Consider the following 20,513-nt stretch of genomic DNA (forward strand, 5'->3'; position numbering starts at 1 on the left):
GGGAAGCTTAGTCCCCTTTATGTTGGTCCTTACAAAATTCTTAGCCGTGTAGGTAAGGTAGCTTATGAAGTCGAGTTGCCTTCCAAGTTGTCCTCTGTTCATCTAATATTCCATGTCTCTATGCTTAGAAAGCATATTAGCGATGCTGTGGTAGTGGATTCCTCTGTGAGTGCTGACATTCAAGAAAATCTTTCTTTTGATGAGATTCTTGTTGAGATTCTTGATTTCAGTGTCCGAAGACTAAGGAACAAAGAAGTTCCCTTGGTCAAGGTGTCGTGGCGAAACCAATCTGTTGATGGTGCAACTTGGGAAGCTGAGGCGGATATGCGATCCAAGTACCCGCACCTATTTTCTGCAAACTCCGATCAAGCTGAAGGTACCGTTCTTTCCTAAATCATGCACTTTTGATAAAAATTGCAGCAGTTCAACTGTCATTTATTATGTGTTCAGCTGTAGTTTCTTGAATTTATGCATTCTATGTTGCATTCGTAGTGAGAAACGATGTGGTGATGAGTCTAATGAATGGTTTCAGCTATATGCTATATTCCCTATCTAATCTTGGCATGTCTAGCATCATTCGAGGATGAATGTTTTCAAGGGGGAATGATGTAATACCCCGAGAAATTTTGTGCGTAAACGTGTTGGGTTCTATCTTCTAGAATGAATTATAAATTTTCCGTGCGGAATGTCTTAGATTATGACCCATAATTGCGTAGAGTATCGAATAAGATTTCGAACAATATGTGGATCATCCAAAACGGGCACCCAAACGATGAGTTATGAACGTTCCGATCGAACCGTGAATAGTAGTGAACAGTAAAACGTGCAGGAAAAAATACTGAGGCCTGGCGTATTTTTTCTCTAACTTTAAATGATCATAACTACTTGTACATAATGATCTGGGTGATCTACTATATATCAACGAAAAGCTCTGCGAGTCCTCTTTCCAATGAAATTAGTTTCATTCAATTTTTCTATCGAAACTAAAAGTTATGGTCAATCTACTTCAGTCTATCAAAGCAAATTTTTTGGTCAATTTTAAACGATCATAACTCTTCGTACACAATGATCTGGGTGAGATACTACATATCAACGGAAAGATATGAGAGTCCTCTTTCTAATGAAATTAGTTTCATCGAATTTGGATATCAGAGTAAAACGTATGATTGATCTACTTCAAACTATCAAAACAGTCCACCAAAGGACAGATTCAAAAATTATTTGATTTTTAGGGGCGTTTTGGTCATTTCCCCTCACCCCTAATCCATCCAAGCCCTATATCAAAGCCTATTAGAAGCATTATATGTTATATTTCATCAAATTCTCTCAAAAAAAAAATCCTAAGCTCCTACATCCAACTTCAAGAACCTCCAAAGTTCACCATTAATTCTGCAAATTTATTCAAGATTCCAAGTTCCTAGTTCAAGAACTCCAAGAACCATCATTCAAAGACACGATTAACATCTCAAAAATGAGTATCGATCTAAAGTTCATCATTCAAGGTATGTGGGGTTTTTCAACAAGAACTGTCTTTCGTTCTTTTGCCCAAAAGTAATTTTGTTTGCAAAGGTATGATTTTTATTTGATTTTTACGAATTTGAAGCATAAACTCATATCTTATGATGATTATTATGAAATCTTGATGTTTATGATTTTGAAAGATGAATTTATATGTGTGGAGATATAAAGCATGAATCTTGAATGATATTTATCATGATTTTGATATTTGGGTCATGAATCCCCATTGGAAATTGTGTTTTTTTGAGAAAGTGTGTGTTATAAGCATATTTATGTTGAATATTTGAGATATTTTGAATGATTTGACCTTTTGGTCTTAATGGAGTTGTTTTGAACTCGAGTGTGAAAGAAATCCACAACGTGGTTGATTTTGATAGATGGGAAGCATGATGGCTCCCAATGTATATTTATATATTACTGAAATTGTTTTGTTGTGGATTTTCTTTGAAATGATCTAAGCTAAGTCCGGGAGAAATCTTTAGCACTGAGTAGGAGGTATAAAGCAAACTTACTTCCCTAGAACTACGTGCCTCCGTAGGAGTGAGCCTGAGGTTTATTTATATAGTGATCACTAGTTTGTGTGGATTTGATATCGATAGTCCTACTCTAATGGTAAGGATAGGATGGCTCTCTCCAACGTGGGTTGTACGTTGGACTCCATGTAGCTCACATGGTTAATGTCGGTTATAGGATCTCCCAGTGCGTGTGTGTTTTCTTGTGTCTATGGTGAATGGTGAAGTAATTTGAAAGTGGAATTGTGAAAGTTATTCTTTCTAAAGATTTAAATGATATTTACACTATGAGAATTGATATTCTTGATGAACTGAAAGTGATTGAAAAGTTATATGATGACTCACATGTGTTATTGTACTTATTTCATCCTCTGATGACTATGATGATTTTCTTCAGGCTATGTGAGTCTTTCATACATCCTGCATATTTCTTATAAATATTTATGATGATGATGTTTATATAACTGCATACACCCCCATATACTCGGTTCCTTTCTATGGTACTGACCCACATCTTCGGATGTGGGCTGCATTTTCTCGGAATATAGGTTCACGTGCTCAGTTCCAGGTTCGACAGTGATTCCTTGGGAACACTGTTCTACATTCTCTGTTTTGGTGAGTCCTCATGTTCCAAGGACGTGATGTTTGATGTTGATTTCTCGGAATTGTTTACATTTGATAACTGAGTATGAGTCAGTTGGGGCATGTCTCAATGGCTCGCTGGTTTTATTGATTTTCTTAGAGGCTTGTCAGACTAGTATAGATGTTGGGAGTTGACTAATAAGTCGTATTTTGTTATCTTTTTGAAATTCTTTTATTCTTGGATGATGATTACTCTGTTGATATTTGAGGGTTATTTATGGAAACCCCATTGATTTATGTTGAACTGAATGAAAATGGCTCAAAGGGTTAGCTTGGGCCTACTCATAGCCTCAAGCATCGTGTGACGTTCCGGGACCCATTTTTTGGGGCGTTACACTTGCCTTAGAGGCAAGACTTAGCCCAAGGTCTTTTAAACAACAAGTTACGCTCCATGGGCAAGATTTGACACTATCACGCTGCGCCTTGGTTTATGAGATGTTTTATAAATTAAGGACTTTCAAACAACAAGTTATGCCCCATGGGTAAGAGTTAATACTACCGCATTATGTCTTCTATAACTCTTGCCTTAGAGGTATGAATTAGTTCAAGGACTTTCAAACAGTAAGTTACGCCCCACGGGCAAGAGTTAACACTACTACATCGTGTTTTGAATTATGAAATAATCTATAACTCTTGCTTTAGAAGCAAGACTTAACTCAAGGATTTAAAATAACAAGTTATGCTCCACAAGCAAGACTTGACACTACCACATTGTGTCATGATTTATGAGTTGTTCTATAATCAACAAGTCATACCCTTAAATTTGCTTTGATGTCAAAAAAGAAGACCCCTTTGCGGATTCTTTAATTTGTTTTTATTTTTTTAGCATAATATAATAAAAGTTGAGAAAAAGAAAAAAGAGAAGAATAAATAACCCAAAAAAAATTAAAAAAAAAGATTGAGAAAAAAAAACATGAAAATAAAAAATAAAAATAATGTTTGAGAAAAATAAAAAATAAAAAAAATGAGAAATGATAAAAAATGAAAAAAATAAAAAATAAATATTGATCTCAATTTTTGAGATAAATAAATAAATAAATAATGTTTGATCAAACATTTCATAAATAATTTCATAAAATAAATGTTTCATAAATGTTTGAGAAATAAATGTTTAGAGAGAGAGAGAAATGAAGAAATAAATAATGTTTGAGAAGAAAAAGAAAAATTTATGAAATAATTTATAACTCTTGCTTTAGAAGCAAGACTTAGCTCAAGGATTTAAAACAACAAGTTATGCTCCACAAGCAAGACTTGACACTACCACATTGTGTCTTGATTTATGAGTTGTTCTATAATCAACAAGTCATACCCTTAAATTTGCTTTGATGTCAAAAAAGAAGATCCCTCTGTGGATTCTCCAATTTTTTTTTTTTAAGCAAAATATAATAGAAGTTGAGAAAAGAGAAAAAAGAGAACAAACAAAATAGAAAACTTAAAAAAGGGATTGAGAAAAAAAGACAATAACATAAAGGTTAAGAAAAAAGAGAAGAATAAATAACCAAAAAAATTAAAAAAAAAGATTGAGAAAAACAAACATGAAAATAAAAAATAAAAATAATGTTTGAGAAAAAGAAAAAAAGAAAAAAAGAGAAATGGTAATAAACAAAAAAAATAAAAAATAAAGATTGAGATCAATGAATTTAAAAGAGACAGAGAGAGAGAAAGAGAGAGAGAGAGAGAGAAATGAAGAAATAAATAATGTTTGAGAAGAAAAAGAAAAATGAGAAAAAAATAAAACTTGAGAAAAATGAATTAAAACAGAAAAAAAATAAAAGTTAAGGTAAAAAAATTAAAATAGAAGTTGGGAGACAAATGAGAATGAAAAGTTTAAAAATCTTTGAGGTTTAGAGGGATAAAATTGTACTTGTACTATACATAAAAGAGAAGAAAGATTATTTTTTAAAGACTTTTCTCATGGAGGTCAAAAATCCAAAACCATCCACTTTTGGGGTCATCCCATGTAACTTCCTCTACACGTATGAAATATATAACACCAGTTCTCATTAGTAATTATCCGAATTGTAGACTTATAGTTCCACTCATGCATGATTCTTCAACTGAAATATTTTACTATATATAGTAAGAGGGAGTTAAGCTGCTTAAGTAGGCACAAGATTGACATGCCTACTTCAGCTGCTTCGATTGTAATTTTACTATGTCACTCCTAATTAATTATTATAAGTCATTTAAATATTAAAAAATTAATAATATTCAATATAAAAAGTCAAATAGACATTTCTGATATGTCTACTTCAGGTGCTTCAACCGTAATTTTACTGTATCACCCTTAATTAATTATTATAAGTCATTTAAGTATTAAAAAATTAATAATATTTAATAAAAAACACAAAAGACATAAAATGATAAATTAACTCTTAATGTTATAAATTAACTTGACGTCTTATATGGGGCTCAGTTAAATTTTTTTCACAAGTATTTTTTATGATAATTTTGCTATATCACTTCTAATTAGTTATTAGAAGTCATTTAAGACATGTTTGTTTCACTGCTTTAATCATGATTTTAATATATCGCCCCTGTTAATTATTATGGTTATCTAAGCATTGAAAAATTAATAATATTTCATAAAAAGGTAACATAGATACAAACTGATATATCAATATAAAAAAATTGATTCACTATCGAAATTGTGTTAGTGTCATTTAAATTGGGATGGGACAGAGGAAGACATAAAGTAACATATATTATTTGAAAATGTGGTAAAAAGTATTATAAATCACACTAATTAAGAACTTAATATTAACAACAACAACATCATACCCAGTGTATTTCTACCTAGTGGGGTCTGGGGAGGGTAGAGAGTACGCAGTCCATACCACTATCTCAGGTGCAGTAGAGAGGCTGTTTTCGATAAACCCCAGACTTAGAACCAATAACAATATAACAAACACAAAACATAAATATATATAAACTAATAATACTAGCCATAAGATAATACTAGACCCACAGGGTAATACTAAAACTATAAATTTGAAACCATAGACAACAATCAACACCACGAACAAGAAACTCCAGAAACAAAAAAGCACACTCCCCTACTGTTACCGACACACTCCCACCCCCAACCCTCTACTCTAATCCACCTCCTCCATACCTTCTTATCAAGGATCATGTCCTCTGTAAGCCGTAACTGCTCCATATCATGCCTAATCACCCCCTTCCAATATTTCTTATCAAGGATCATGTCATCATCAAATAACATACGTGTCTGCTTCAATCATTATTTTATTGTATCACCCCTAATTGATTATTATAATCCATCTAATTATTAAAAAATTAATTAATATTTAATAAAAAATAAACTAGACATAAAATGATAAATTAACTCTTAATGTTTTAAATTAACTTGACGTCTTATATGATGTCTACTTAAATTATTGACCATGGATATTTTTTATAGTAATTTTGCAATATCATTTCTAATTAGTTATTATAAGTCATATAAGACATCAGTTTCGTTGTTGTAACGATCTAAAAATTTGATGAAATATGTGAAATTTGTGATTTGACTATTTTACCCCTTTCCTTAGTTATATTATGGTATTTATGGGGTGTGGGAGTGATTGGCATGATTTTCGATGCATTTTGATACAATTTATGTGATATTGTGATTTTTGATGGGTTCGAGAGTCTTATTTTGGACTTATGTGGATATCTTTTGATCTGTGCGATGGATGACTGAACGGAATGCGCCAAAAGCTCTAAAATATCAATTTTAGGCTAGGAAGACCTTTGGTTTGGATCCCGGTACACCCGAACTCATTTTGACCTATTGATCGGAAAGTTGAAAAATTAAAAATATGAGTGTCGGACCCACATTTTATTGAAATGACCTTAGATGGAAAGTCTGACCTCGTCAGTAAATCTGAAATGTCAATTTTACGATGGTAACATATTTGGTGTGATTTTATAGCTTTTAAATCTCATTTTGACCCTCGGTTTAAAAAAATGTGATTTCGGATTTTGGGGGTCAACTTTGTGAAAATGATATTTTTTTGAAAATCTGACTTCTCAACGCGCCTAGAATGTTAAATTTAGTATATTTACATAGTTTATTTGTGTATACGAACTTTGAATGAATCCCGAGCACCCCGTCAAAGTCTGGATTGACTTTAAAAAAAACTACTGCTATAATAGATTTTCTGCTATAAATTACAGATTTTCATCTCTTTGTGGCTATTTTGCTCATTTTTTATTTTGCATCTTGAGAGCTAAACCCTAAAATAGGGTAGAATCTTAAAAATGCAGCCTGTGGGTGCTTGGATAGCTAGATTAACATCTATTTCTTGGTTTTATTACAGATTTAAGGTAAGAATTTACCCTTTTCTTAGTAATTTCTTGATTAATTTCTTAAAATTTCAAATATCTCAGGGCTTGATTTTAAACCTCAATTTTGTTTATTTTAACTTGAATAATATTTTTATCTTATAATTACTATTTTTTCATCAATTTAACCTTCAAAACAACTTTAATTAATAATTTTAACCCAAATTTCAAAGATTTTACCCGGTAAAGCTTAAAAATGGTTTTTCTTCAATTTGAACCTTGTTTTTGACTCGATTTGACTTGGAGTTTCAATAGTAGGTTTCTAAAAATATGAGAAACATGTTTTTGAATTAAAGTTTCAATTTTGCCCTTCTTTTTTTAAAATCCATTTCGGAGGTTCATTTTAACCATGAATCAAGGTAGTGAATATGAGTGTTGTTGGTTTTGTTTTGATGTGAAGATTCCATATTTGATGTTTTCAGTCTATTTTAGAATTGTTTGTGAAAAGTACGGTCGCAGGTTCAAAGTGTAGCGGATTAATTTTGGGTTTTGAGGTAGGTTATAACTTTAACTCTTTTAGACTGGGATAAGTAGTAAATAATGATACAAAATGCATGGTAAGGATAAGAACTAATCATAAAAAATAGTTATCTATGTTTTGTGCTCGTGTGGGTCCTATATGTGATGTAATTATTGAAATTAAGATATTATGTGATATGTGTGACCGTGTGGGGTCCTATGTGATGTTGATAGCCTTGAATACAAGTGAATAATTATATTGTTTAAGATGCTTAATGTGGTACCATTGGAGTTTGTGATTTTATTCATACTTTATTAGCATATAAGACATGTTGAAATTCATGAATAAAACAGAGATAATGAGTGGATATTGGTTCACTTAGTTGTGGAAATGTAACATTGTGGTTGGTTGTGGAAATACATCATGTAGTTGGTTTGGGAAATATATCATGTGGTTGGTTGTTGAAGTACTCATTGTAATTGGTTATGAGCATTACATCTTTATATTATACTCATTCATGAAATATTGGTACTACCGTGGCAACATCTAAGAAACACTGGCAACACCTGATAACACCTTTTCGAGGGATGTGCCAAAAAGAAGATATGATATATGTAGATTGTATACAGGTTGAGAAGCCCCCTTGGGTCCTATGTTAGGAGGCTTGCCTCCGTAGGTGTATACGGGGATCGTGTGACGATCTCAGAGGTTATGCGAGGACCTCGTACTTCATCATCATCTCATATACATTGCACTTATTTTGTTGTGTTTATATTGTGTTGTATTACCATATTGACTTGCTATTTATGTAATTGTCTTGTTTTCTTTTACTTTTATTTGATGATCTTGTATATGCATGTTCCCTCTTGTTTTACTTATATGTGATATAATACATACTTGTGTTCTATCTGGTTGTGATGTTGCAATATATATGATATATTAGAACTGTTAGTGCAAACGTTGTGGGCTACCATTGTAGGATATTTTTTGATTGCAGGTGACATGCCCTTAATATGTATTTTGTGTGCTTCATTTACTACTTTTCTTGGTCGGCCTATGATACCTACTGAGTGCAAGTGGACCGTACTCATGCCTACTGCGCTCTTTTGGTGCAGGTCCTAGCTTGAGTGCGCCTTAGCTTGCTTGACTCGAGAAATTGTTGGAACTTCTAAGGTAGCGGTTGGACATTCATACATCCGAAGTTCATCTCTATCTTTCTATAGTAGTTATGTCTTTATTTGTATTCTGAGATAGATATTATTCCTTTGTGGTTATTTTTTGATGTATTTGACTCTTGAATTGTATTAGTAGTTCTTACATTTTTAACACCGGGTCTTGTGCATGATTTGTATTTTGGATAAGTTCTTCCCGCATTATTAAGATTACTTGTATGGTTCGGGTTTATTCTAGAAGCCTTACCTTGAATATTTCTATTCTTTCCTTTTCCTTCTTGTATCGGTTTGGGTAATAGGATTACTTGTCAAGGTATGTCGCGACAAGTGCCATCATGACCCTTATTTTTGGGTCATGAAAAATTTGTATCAGAGATGCTAGGTTCATTGGTCTCAATAGTGTAAGAACGAAATGTCTAATAGAGTCTCAAGGATCAGTACATAGACGTCCATATCTATCTTCAAGAGGCTATAGGTCGTCATTATGAAATTTCTCTCATTTTATTCTTTATAGTGCAAAGTTCTTCCATACCCTGTGTTCTGATTTGTGTTTCATTATTTCTGTGTGGATGGTGTGGCTTATACTATATCTTATCAGTTAAGAGATGCAGCGAGAGATTGTTGGAGGTCGCTTGTTAGTTGTAGACCCCATGATTCTCTCGAGATGACTTGGGATCAATTTGTCAAGGTTTTTCTAGAGAGATTTATGCCTTTAAGTTTGAGAGACCATATGCGAGATATGTTTGATCATTTATACCAGGGCTCCATGACAGTTGCTGAGTATGAGGCACACTTTCTTGCCCTGTGATATTCTTATAATAGCATTTGCACTGAGTCTGAGAAGATTTGAAAATTCATGAAGGGTTTGGATATTTTTCTTAGTTGGATTCATCTTAGATGCTTGTATTTGGAACTTTTTTTTAGAGCATTTTGGATTATGCGAAGATGACATTCTTCGAGTATCACAGTAAGGTGCCAACAAGGTGCATTATTTTGGTGAGTTTAGAGGCCAGGTTTATTGTGGTATAGGTACTAGGGTAGGCCAGTGTAGGCAGCTTTATAGAAATCAGGTGGTGGATCTTCTAGTTCAGTATTTTAGGGTAGTCGTTCGGGCCCAGTTGTACCTTCTCCCATTGAGACTAGTCGTAGAGGTTTCTATGTGTGTGATGAGATTATCCATGTGGCTAGGGACTGTCCCTATTGTCTAATTCAGACTACTTTTATTTTAGTTGTGCAAGGTAGGGTAACTACCAGAAGAATGTGAGGTAGAGGTGGTGAAAACTGTGATGGTGGTTTTAGGCTACTTATCCAATTGGGGTTCATGGTCAGTGTTATGCTATACCAGTCAGACTTGAGCCAGAGGCTTCTGATGTTGTGATTATAGGTATCGTTCCCTTTATTTCAGACCTATATCTGTATTATTTAATCCTGATTAACTTTCTCCTATGTGTATGTGTATTTTGCTTCAAGTTTTGATTCTGTTCGTGAGCTTCTTGCCATGCCTATTTATGTATCTACCCTAGTAGGTGATTCTTTAATGGTGGATAGGGTGCACCTATCTTGTGTTGTGACTGTTATCGGTCTTGAGACTTTGGTAGATTTATTTATGTTAGATATGATTGATTTCAATGTTATTTTGGATATGAATTGGTTGGCTCCTTACCATGTTGTTTTAGATTGTTATGCCAAGACTGTGACTTTATCTTCACCGAGTGTACCAAGGATAGCTTGTAAAGGTGCACTTCATTCAGGTCATAAAAATATTATATCTTTTGTTCAGGCTCGTAAATTGATTGAGAGGGGATATTTATCTTACTTGGCTCAGATTCGTGGCACTAGTGTTGTTTTGCCTTCTTTCTTAGATTCAATTGTGCTGTCCATGAGTTTATAGGTGTGTTTTCTATGGACTTTCCTGGTAAGCCTCTCGATCGAGATATTGATTTCACTATTGATGTTGAGCTGGGCACCAAGCCTATTTCTATTCTTCCTTATAGGATGGTCCCAACCAATTTGAAAGAACTGAAGGATCAGTTGCAGAAGTTATTGGATACGGGATTTATCCGACCTAGTGTTTCACCTTGGGGTGCGCGTTTCTTGGTTGTGAAGAAAAGAGATGGGTCTATGCGGATATTGATTATCGACAGTTAAATAAGGTGACAGTTAAGAATAAGTATCCTCTTCCTCACATTGACTATTTGTTTGATCATCTTCAGGATGCTGCAGTGTTTTTAAAGATTGATTAGAGGTCCATTTATCACCAGTTAAGGATTAAAGCTTTGGATATTTTGAAGACAATTTTTCAGACTCGATATGATCATTATGAGTTCTTGGTCATGTCCTTTGGGTTGACCAATGCCCCTGCTGCATTTATGGAGTTGATGAACTGGGTGTTTCGACCATATCTTGGCTCCTTTGTTATTGTATTTATAGATAATATTTTGATTTATTCCAGGAGTGAGGTTGAGCATGAGGAGCATTTATGGATTGTGCTTCAGAGATTGAGGGATGAGAAGTTATATGCTAAGTTCTTTAAGTGCAAGTTTTGGTTGGAGTCTATTTCTTTCTTAGGTTATGTGGTGACTAAGAAAGGTGTTATGGTTGATCCAACCAAGATTGTCGCAGTTCATGATTAGGCTAGACCTACTTCATCCATCGATATTCAAAGTTTTATTGGCTTGGTAGGTTATTATCAATATTTTGTTAAGGGATTTTCATCCATTGCAACTTTATTGACCAAGTTGACCCAGTAGTCTGATGCTTGTGAGGCGAGCTTTTAAAAGCTCAAGGATTTGTTAACTTCAGCTCCTATATTGACTTTGCCCAAGGAAGGCGTGGGTTTTACTATCTTCTGTGATGCTTCAGGTGTTGGGTTAGGTGTTGTGTTGATGCAGGAGGGCAAGGTGATTGCATAAGCATCTCGTTAGTTAAAGCCTCATGAGAGGAATTATCTTATGCATGATTTGGAGTAGTGCACAGTTGTGTTTGCCTTGAAGTTATGGAGACACTACTTATATGAAGTCCGTTGTGGGATCTGTCAGATCATTATAGACTTCAGTACTTTTTCACACAACGAGATCTTAATATGAGGCAGCGCCGTTGGATTGAGTTGCTTAAGGATTATAACTTGACAATTCTCTACCATCCGGGCAAGGGTAATGTGGTTGAGGATGCCTTGAGCCAAAAATTGACTAGCATGGGTAACTTGGCGCATCTTTTGACCCAAGAAAGACATTTGGACATAGAGGTTCAGTCTCTAGCTAACCAGATAGTTAGGCTTAATATTTTGACACCTGGGCATGTTTTGCCATTTATTGAGTCTAGATCTTCTTTGATGGAGCAGATTCAAACTTATTAGTTTGATGATGTTGGATTGAGGTTGATTCGAGATAAGGTGTTAATTGGGGAGGCTAAGGAAGCCTCACTTGATTCAGATGGAGTTTTAAGGATTGGGGGCTAAGTTTGTATGCCAAGAGTGGATGATTGGATTAGGTTGATCTTGTAAGAGGCCCATCATTCCAGATATTCTATCCATCCAGGTGTGACTAAGATGTATCGTGATTTGAGGCAACACTACTAGTGGGTGGTATGAGGTAAGATATAACAGATTTTATGGCTCGTTGTGTATGTTGTCAGCAGGTGACGGCTGAGCATATGAGACCTGGTAGATTGCTTCAGAGGTAACCCATTCCCTAGTGGAAGTGGAAATGGATCACCATGGACTTTGTGATTGGTTTGCCTCGTACATATTTGGTTCTGATAGTGTTTGGGTCATCGTTGATCGATTGACCAATTCAGCTCATTTTATTCTGATTCAGGTCTTATTTCATGCCAAGAGGTTGGCCCGTATCTACATTCGTGAGATTGTCCATCTTCATGGTGTGCCAGTCTCTATTATTTCAGATTAAGGTCTTGTGTTCACATCTCACTTTTGGAAGACTTTTCAGGATGAGTTGGGTACTTGGGTTGATCTTAGTACAACATTTCACTCCTAAACTGATGGCTAGTCAGAGAGAACTATCTAGGTTTTGGAGGATATACTTCCCGCATGTGTGATGGATTTTCGTGGCCAATGGGAGCAACATTCGACTTTAGCAGAGTTTGCATATCATAATAGCTACCATTCCAGTATATGACTCTTTTTGAGGCATTGTACGGTAGGTGTTGCCGCTCCCCAGTGGGTTGGTTTGATGTTTCAGAGGTGAGACCTTGAGGTATGAACTTGCTTTATGAGTCTTTGGATAGAGTCCAGGTCATTCAGGATAGACCTAGGCAGATCAAAGTAGGCAGCCGTCCTACGCTGATCGTAGACTTCATGTCTTGAGATTTGGTATTGGTTATCATGTCTTACTTCGAGTTTCACCTAAAAAAGGTATGATGAGGTTTCAGAAGAGGGGCAAACTTAGCCTTAGGCATATTAACCCATTTGAGATTCTTCGGACTATTGGTGATGTGGCTTATGAGTTTGCTTTGCCTCCTGATTATCAGCTGTCCATCCAGTTTTTTATGTTTTTATATTTTTCCGCTATATTCTTGATGAGTCTCATTTCATTCGTTGGGACTCGATTCAACTAGATGAGCGGTTGTCTATTATTAAGAAGTCGGTCTCTATTTTGGCTAGCGGATGTTAGGTGGTTGCGTTCTAGAGTTATCTTTGTGGTTAAGGTTTAGTGAAGACATCAACTGGTAGATGAGGCTATTTAGGTGGTTGAGTCTAATATGCGTTGTTCTTATCCTCAGCTCTTCATTGATTCAGGTATTTCTTTGCCTTAGTTTGAGGACGAACTAGATTTTTAGTGGTGGATGATGTAACGATCTAAAAATTTGATGAAATATGTAAAATTTGTGATTGTGTGATTTGACTATTTAAATCCTTCCCATAGTTGCATTATGGTATTTCTAGGGTGTGGGGGTGATTGGCAGGGTTACAGATGCATTTTTGTATCATTTATGCGATATTGCGATTTTTGATGGCTTTAAGAGCCTTATTTTGGACTTATGTGGATATATTTTGATCCGTGCGACGGATGACTGAATGAACTATGCCACTAACTCCAGAATATTGATTTTAGGCTAGGTAGACCTTTTGTTTAGGTCCGGGTACACCCGGGCTCATTTTGACCTATTGGTCAGAAAGTTAGAAAATTGAAAATATGAGTGTGGGACCCACAGTTGGTTAAAACGACCTCGGATGACACCCATATTTGATCGAAATGACCTCGGATGAAAATATGACTTTGCTAACAGATCTGAAATGTTAATTTTATGGTGGTAACATATTTGATGTGATTTTATGGCTTTTAAATCTCATTTTGACCCTCGATTTAGAAAATTGTTATTTCGGGTTTCGGGGGTCAACTTTGTGAAAATAATGTTTTTTTTTAAATCTGACTTCGCCAACGCGTTTGAAACATCGAATTTAGTACGGTTGCATAATTCTTTTGTGTATATCAGACTCCGAACGAATTCCGAGCACCCCGTCAAAGTTCGGATTGACTTTGAAAAAAGCGGCTGCTATAACAAATTTTCTGTTATAAATTGCAATTTTTTCCCTCTTTTTGGCCAGTTTGCTCATCTTTTATCTTGCCTTTAAGAGTTAAACCCTAAGATAGTGTGGGAGCTTAAAAGCTTAGCTTGTGGGAGTTTGGATAACTATATTAACATTTATTTCTTGGTTTTATTACAGATTTAAGGTAACAATTCACCCTTTTTTACTAATTTCTTGATTAATTTCTCAAAATTTCAAAATCTTAGGGCTTGATTTTAGACCACAATTTTACTTATTTTCACTTGAATAATGTTTTTTCTTATAATTACTAGTTTTTCATTAATTTAACCTTCAAAACAACTTCGATTATTGATTTTAACCCGATTTCAAAGATTTTACCCAGTAAAGCTTAAAAAGGATTTTTCATCAATTTGAACCTCAGTTTTGACTTGATTTGACTTGGGTTTTCAACTGCAGGTTTCTAGAAATATGAAAAACATGTTTTTGAAGTAAAGTTTCGATTTTGCATTTCTTTTTCAAAAATTCGTTCAGGGGGTCCGTTTCTTTCTTTTTCAAAAATTCGTTCAGGGGGTCTGTTTTGACCCCGAATCAAAAGTAGTCAAAATGGATGTTGTTGATTTTGCTTTGATGCAAAGATTCCATATTTGATGTTCTTATCGGAGTTTGGACTTGTTCGTGAAAATTAAGGTCGTGGGTTCAAAGTGTAGCGGATCAATTTCGACTTTTGAGGTAAGTTGTGGCTTAACTCTTTCAGAATGGGCTAGGTAGAAAATAATAATACAAAATGCATGTTAAGGATAGGAACTGATCATGAAAAATGGCTATCTATGTGTTGTGCCCGTGTGAGTTCTATATGTGATGTAATTGTTGAAATTGAGATATTATGTGATATGTGTGACTGTGTGGGGTCCTATGTGATGTTGATAGCCTTGAATACATATGAATAATTGTATTGTTTAAGATGATTAATGTGGTATCATTGGCGTTTGTGATTTTATTCATACTTTATTAGCATATAAGGCATGTTGAAATTCATGAATGAAACAGAGATAATGAGTGGATATAGACTCACTTAGTTGTGAAAATGTATCATTGTGGTTGGTTGTGGAAATATATCATGTAGTTTGTTGTGGAAATATATCATGTGGTCGGTTGTTGAAGTACTCATTGTGATTGGTTGTGAGCATTACATCTTTATATCATACTTATTCATGAAACATTGGTACTGCCGTGGCAACATCTAAGAAACACTGGCAACACCTAATAACACCTTTTTGAAGGATGTGCCAAAAAGAAGATACGATATATGTAGATTGTATACGGGTTGAGAAGCCCCCTTGGGTCCTACGTTGGGAGGCTTGCCTCCGTAGGTGTATACGGTGATCGTGTGACGATCTCGAAGGTTATGCGAGGACATCGTACTTCATCGTCATCATGATCATCATTATCATCATCATATACATTGCACTTACTTTATTATGTTTATGTTGTGTTGTATTGCCATATTGACTTTCCATTTATGTAATTGTACTATCTTCTTTTACTTATATTTGATGATCTTGTTTATGCATGTCCCCCCTTGTTCTACTTATATGTGATATAATGCATACCTGTGTTCTATCTGGTTGTAATGTTGCAATATATGTGATATATTAGAACTGTTAGTGTAAATGGTGTGGGCTACCATTGTAGGATATTTTCTGATTGCAGGTGACATGTCCTTAGTGTATATTTCGTATGCTTTATTTACTACTTTGCTTGGTCGGCCTATGATACCTACTGAGTACAAGTGGATTGCACTCATGCCTACTGCGCCCTTTCGGTGCAGGTCCCAGCTCGAGTGTGCCTCATCTTGCATGACTCGGGCGATTACTAGAGCTTTCAAGGTAGCGGTTGGACATTCATGCGTCCATAGTTCTCCTCTATCTTTTTATAGTAGTTATGTCTTTATTAGTATTCGAAGACAAATATTATTCCTTTTGGTTATTTTTCTGATGTATTTGACTCCTGAATTGTATTAGTAATTCTTACACTATTGACACCTAGTTTTGGGCATGCTTTGTATTTTAGATAAGTTCTTTCCGCATTGTTATGATTACTTGTATGGTTCGGCTTCGTTCTAGAAGCCTTACCTTGAGCATTTCTATCCTTTCCTTTTTCCTTCTTGTATCAGTTTGGGTGTTAGGCTTATTTGTCAAGGTACGCCGCTACAAGTGTCATCATGACCCTTATTTTTGGGTTGTGAAAGTTGCTTCAATTGTGATTTTACTATATCACTTCTAATAAATTATTATGGTCACCTAAGCATTACAAAATTAATAATATTTCATATAAAAAGGTAACATGGACACAAAATGATACGTCAACAAAAAAATTTGGTTGACTATCAAAATTATATTAGTGCCACATAAATTGAAATAAGACAAAGAAAGACATAAAAGTAATATATATTATTTGAAAATGAGATAAAAATATTGTAAATCAGAATAACTATGAACTTAATAAAATATTAATAAAATAATTAACTGTTGAAATTTTATTTATGTCACATAAACTGGGACTGAGAGAGTATTCATATATTATTGAAAAATTATGTAAAAAATATTAGAAATCACATAATTAATAACTTAAAAAATTTAAAAGAAATAAAATATTTGGTTGACTCTCGAAATTATATCAGTCACTTATATTGAAATAGAAGAAAGAGTATTATGAATCACAATTTTAAAACTTATATTATTTTAATGATTGATTATCTAAAATTTAGATTCTAAATTATATTTATGTCACATAAATTGAGATAAAAAAATAACATATATTGGACCCGTGCTTAAAGGCAAATTCTACAGGGTGACAGTCCAGTCGGCCATGTTGTATAGAGCGGAGTGTAAGCCAGTCAAGAACTCTTATATTAAAAAATTGAGGGTGGCCGAAATGCGGATGTTGCGTTGGATGTGTAGGCTTACTAGTGGTGATAGAGTTCGAAATGAGACTATTCGGGAAAAGGTTAGAGTGGCTTCGATAGAGGACAAGATGTGGGAAATTCGATTGAGATAGTTCGGTCACATGATGAGAAGAGACACGAATGCCCCGGTTTGTAGGTGTGAGAGGCTAGCGCTGGATGGTTTCAGGTGGGGTAGGGGTAAACTGAAGAAATATTGGAGAGAGTTAATCAGGAGGGACATGAAGCAGTTACAACTTATTGGGGATATGACCCTAGATAGGACGATCTGGAGGACGCAAATTAGGATAGAAGGCTAGTGTCATTTTGGGTCGTTGGGGTCGTTGGGGTAGGGCATTACTTGGTAGGTGTATTATTCTTGTTAGGCCAACTTGTTGCAGGCTTTATTATGAATTTCTTTAATATTCCTTGTTTATTTTTCCTTGGGGATGGCGTATTTATGTCTTGTCATCTTGTCCCATGCTTTATTATGGATTTGTTTATTATTCCTTGTCTTGAGCCGGGGGTCTATTGGAAACAACCTTTTTATTTCTCCGGAGGTAGTGGTATGGACTGCGTACATCTTACCCTCCCCAAACCCCACTGTGTAGGAATACACTGGGTTTGTTGTTGTTGTTGTTGTTGGACCTGTGCTAGCACGCGTTGTTTGTATCTAGTTGTAATAGAAACGCACATTGGTTTAACCTAATGTTACTTATCACAACAATTATTAATAGATTAATTATCATTTATTGTAGGCTACTATTAATCCCTTTCGTACCTTCCTTTTTCCTACCCCTAATTTTCTTTTTTTCTTTAAAAAAAAAAAAAACTCAAATCTACAACTCATTACAAGGTAAATGTAACCACATTATAGAGAAGATATGTAATAAATACTTTCTCCATTCTATTTTATGTGTCACAGTTTGATCCGACACAGATTTCAAAAATAAGAAAATGCTTGATGATTTTTACCAAGTTGTCTTTTATTAAAAAATTAACTACCAACATGGGTTGTGGTGCAGTGGATGGGACTGCTCCACCCTTAACCAGAGGTCGAGGGTTTAACCCTGGGCATGGAGAAAACTCTGTTGGGAGCGCTGCCACCTTAATGAGCCCTACAACGCGCGATCCGAATTAGTCGAGGCCCCAATGCAGGCACCATACACCGATGGGAAACCAAAAAAAATAAATTAACTACTTGTATCTTTAATTAAGTGAACCAATAAGGGTAAAAGTGAAATTATGTCTTTAAATAGTTATTAAATAAGAAAATGTGATATTCTTTTTGAACGGACCTAAAAAATAGCGACACATAAAATAGAACGGAGGGAGTAATAGTGTTTTTCAAAATAAGTTATCATGTAATTTACTTTTACCATTAAATCTAGTTACAAAATCTCTAATTTCACTCAAAATTACATTGCAATTAGGTTACGACAAAGTAGATCAATCATTGTAATTACTTGACTGCACACAGTTGTTCTAAAAGAGACTCAATTAGCCTGTGATTATATGATATGGGCGGAGTATACTTATAAATACAGTTGCTAGCGATTAAATTTTAAATAACCTGATCATAGTGTAAAGTACGCCACTAGTCATGTACCTTAAAACTCTGTATTTGATGGTTGTTGACATATAATAAATTAGGGATAATTTTTGAGACATTCCTTCATATTTAGCTCTATCATACTAACTTTCTTGGTCGATTTACAATGTTACTATTACCTTGTCATGATGCAATTTTTCAAGTCATGATAACACCTACTTCAACCCACCAGTAGGTAAGACAAGCCATAATCCTAAACGGCAAGTAACAGACTAACCGGCGAAAAATAAGATAATGAAAGAAACAAACATATAATCAAGATACTAAGTAAAGAAAAGTGATGATATACATATATAAACATGTTGTACAATATAAGGAGAAAGATAAAATATACAAGAAGGGTTTTCTCCTAAGACTTGGTAGATCAGTACAAGAATCACTAAATCAAAAGAGAGTATTAGACAGTGTCAGGTATACAATATAGTCTCAAAATGTACAAAAAAGACTGTCCAAAAACAACAAGAGGAGGAGGATCAACTCCAGACTCTAAAAACTCACCATAGCTCCAAATAGCAGCACAACATAAGGAAATGTCAGAGGCGATGACTCGTACTTGGATCTGTATGAGAAAAAGATACAGAAGTGCAGTATGAGTACCAAAATAGCGGGTACTCAGTAGGCATCATAGGTCGAACGAGCTAACTTATAGTAAAAGCATAAATAAAGTGCGAGAATGAAAACTAAAGTACAAAATAATAGGGTAAAAATGAAAATAGTAAATCATGCCAAGTGGGTGTGATACACACACACACACACACACACACACACACACACACACACACACACATATATATATATATATATATAAATAAGTACCCAAATGCGAATAATAAAATCTATCTATAATCTAATTGGGCCCCTATAAGCCCAAAAGGTACAAAAAAGAAGGAAAATAACCCAATTGAGCCCCTATAAGAGCGGAGGGTAGAAGAAAGAGTAACACTAATATAAAGATGGAACAACGATAGTGATATTTATAGAATGAGCCAACGTGTGATAAGCGTAACTAATACTCCCTTCTGATCATAACCCCAAGTCTTTCCAGTCCTTATCAAATTTTCAACCTCAAATCAGTATCTATATAGGTCATAAATGTTTGACTTAAATCAAATCTAGAGAATGATAACATAATAGTAAAATGACAGACTCAAATCGAAACTAATAATTAATAATAAAGTTGTTGGATGCCGAACTCGAATTGAAACTAATAAATAATAAGTAAAAGTAGCAATAATCTAGGTATACAACTTTAATTAGGTCTAGCTAATCATAATTGAAGGTTAGGCTGGCAAGTCTCTTAAGGCGATACAGGTCCTAATTACAAGGCCAAAAGGTGAGAGTTACGGCTAAATACTACCCCACCTAGGATAACAAAGTTAAAAAGGGTTGTTGAAACTGATTAAGTCATCCTAAACTCAAGATTTAGCCTAAGGTAGAGAACAGAGGTCATTTAGGTCAACAAAGATCTATTCTAGGCACCCCATCTAAAAGAAGAAACAGTGGGGCTCATTACTTGTCTTGAAAACCCATTCTAAGACAAGTACCTACCTACCTATTCTAAGGCTTCTCAATCCCATTCCAAAACACTAAGCATATTAAATCTTAGGTTTAAGGAATAATTATAAGCCAAAATAAAGAAAGAAGGGTTCGAATTCCACAACCAATTTTTCATGAATGAGTATGATATGAGGATGTAATACGCACAACCAATCACAATGAGTATTTCCACAACCAATCACAATGATATATTTCCACAACCAACTACAATTATATATTTTCACAGCCATGTAAGCCAATATTCAC

The sequence above is a fragment of the Capsicum annuum genome, chromosome 12 (genome assembly GCF_002878395.1).
Source record: "Capsicum annuum cultivar UCD-10X-F1 chromosome 12, UCD10Xv1.1, whole genome shotgun sequence".
Classification (NCBI taxonomy): domain Eukaryota; kingdom Viridiplantae; phylum Streptophyta; class Magnoliopsida; order Solanales; family Solanaceae; genus Capsicum; species Capsicum annuum.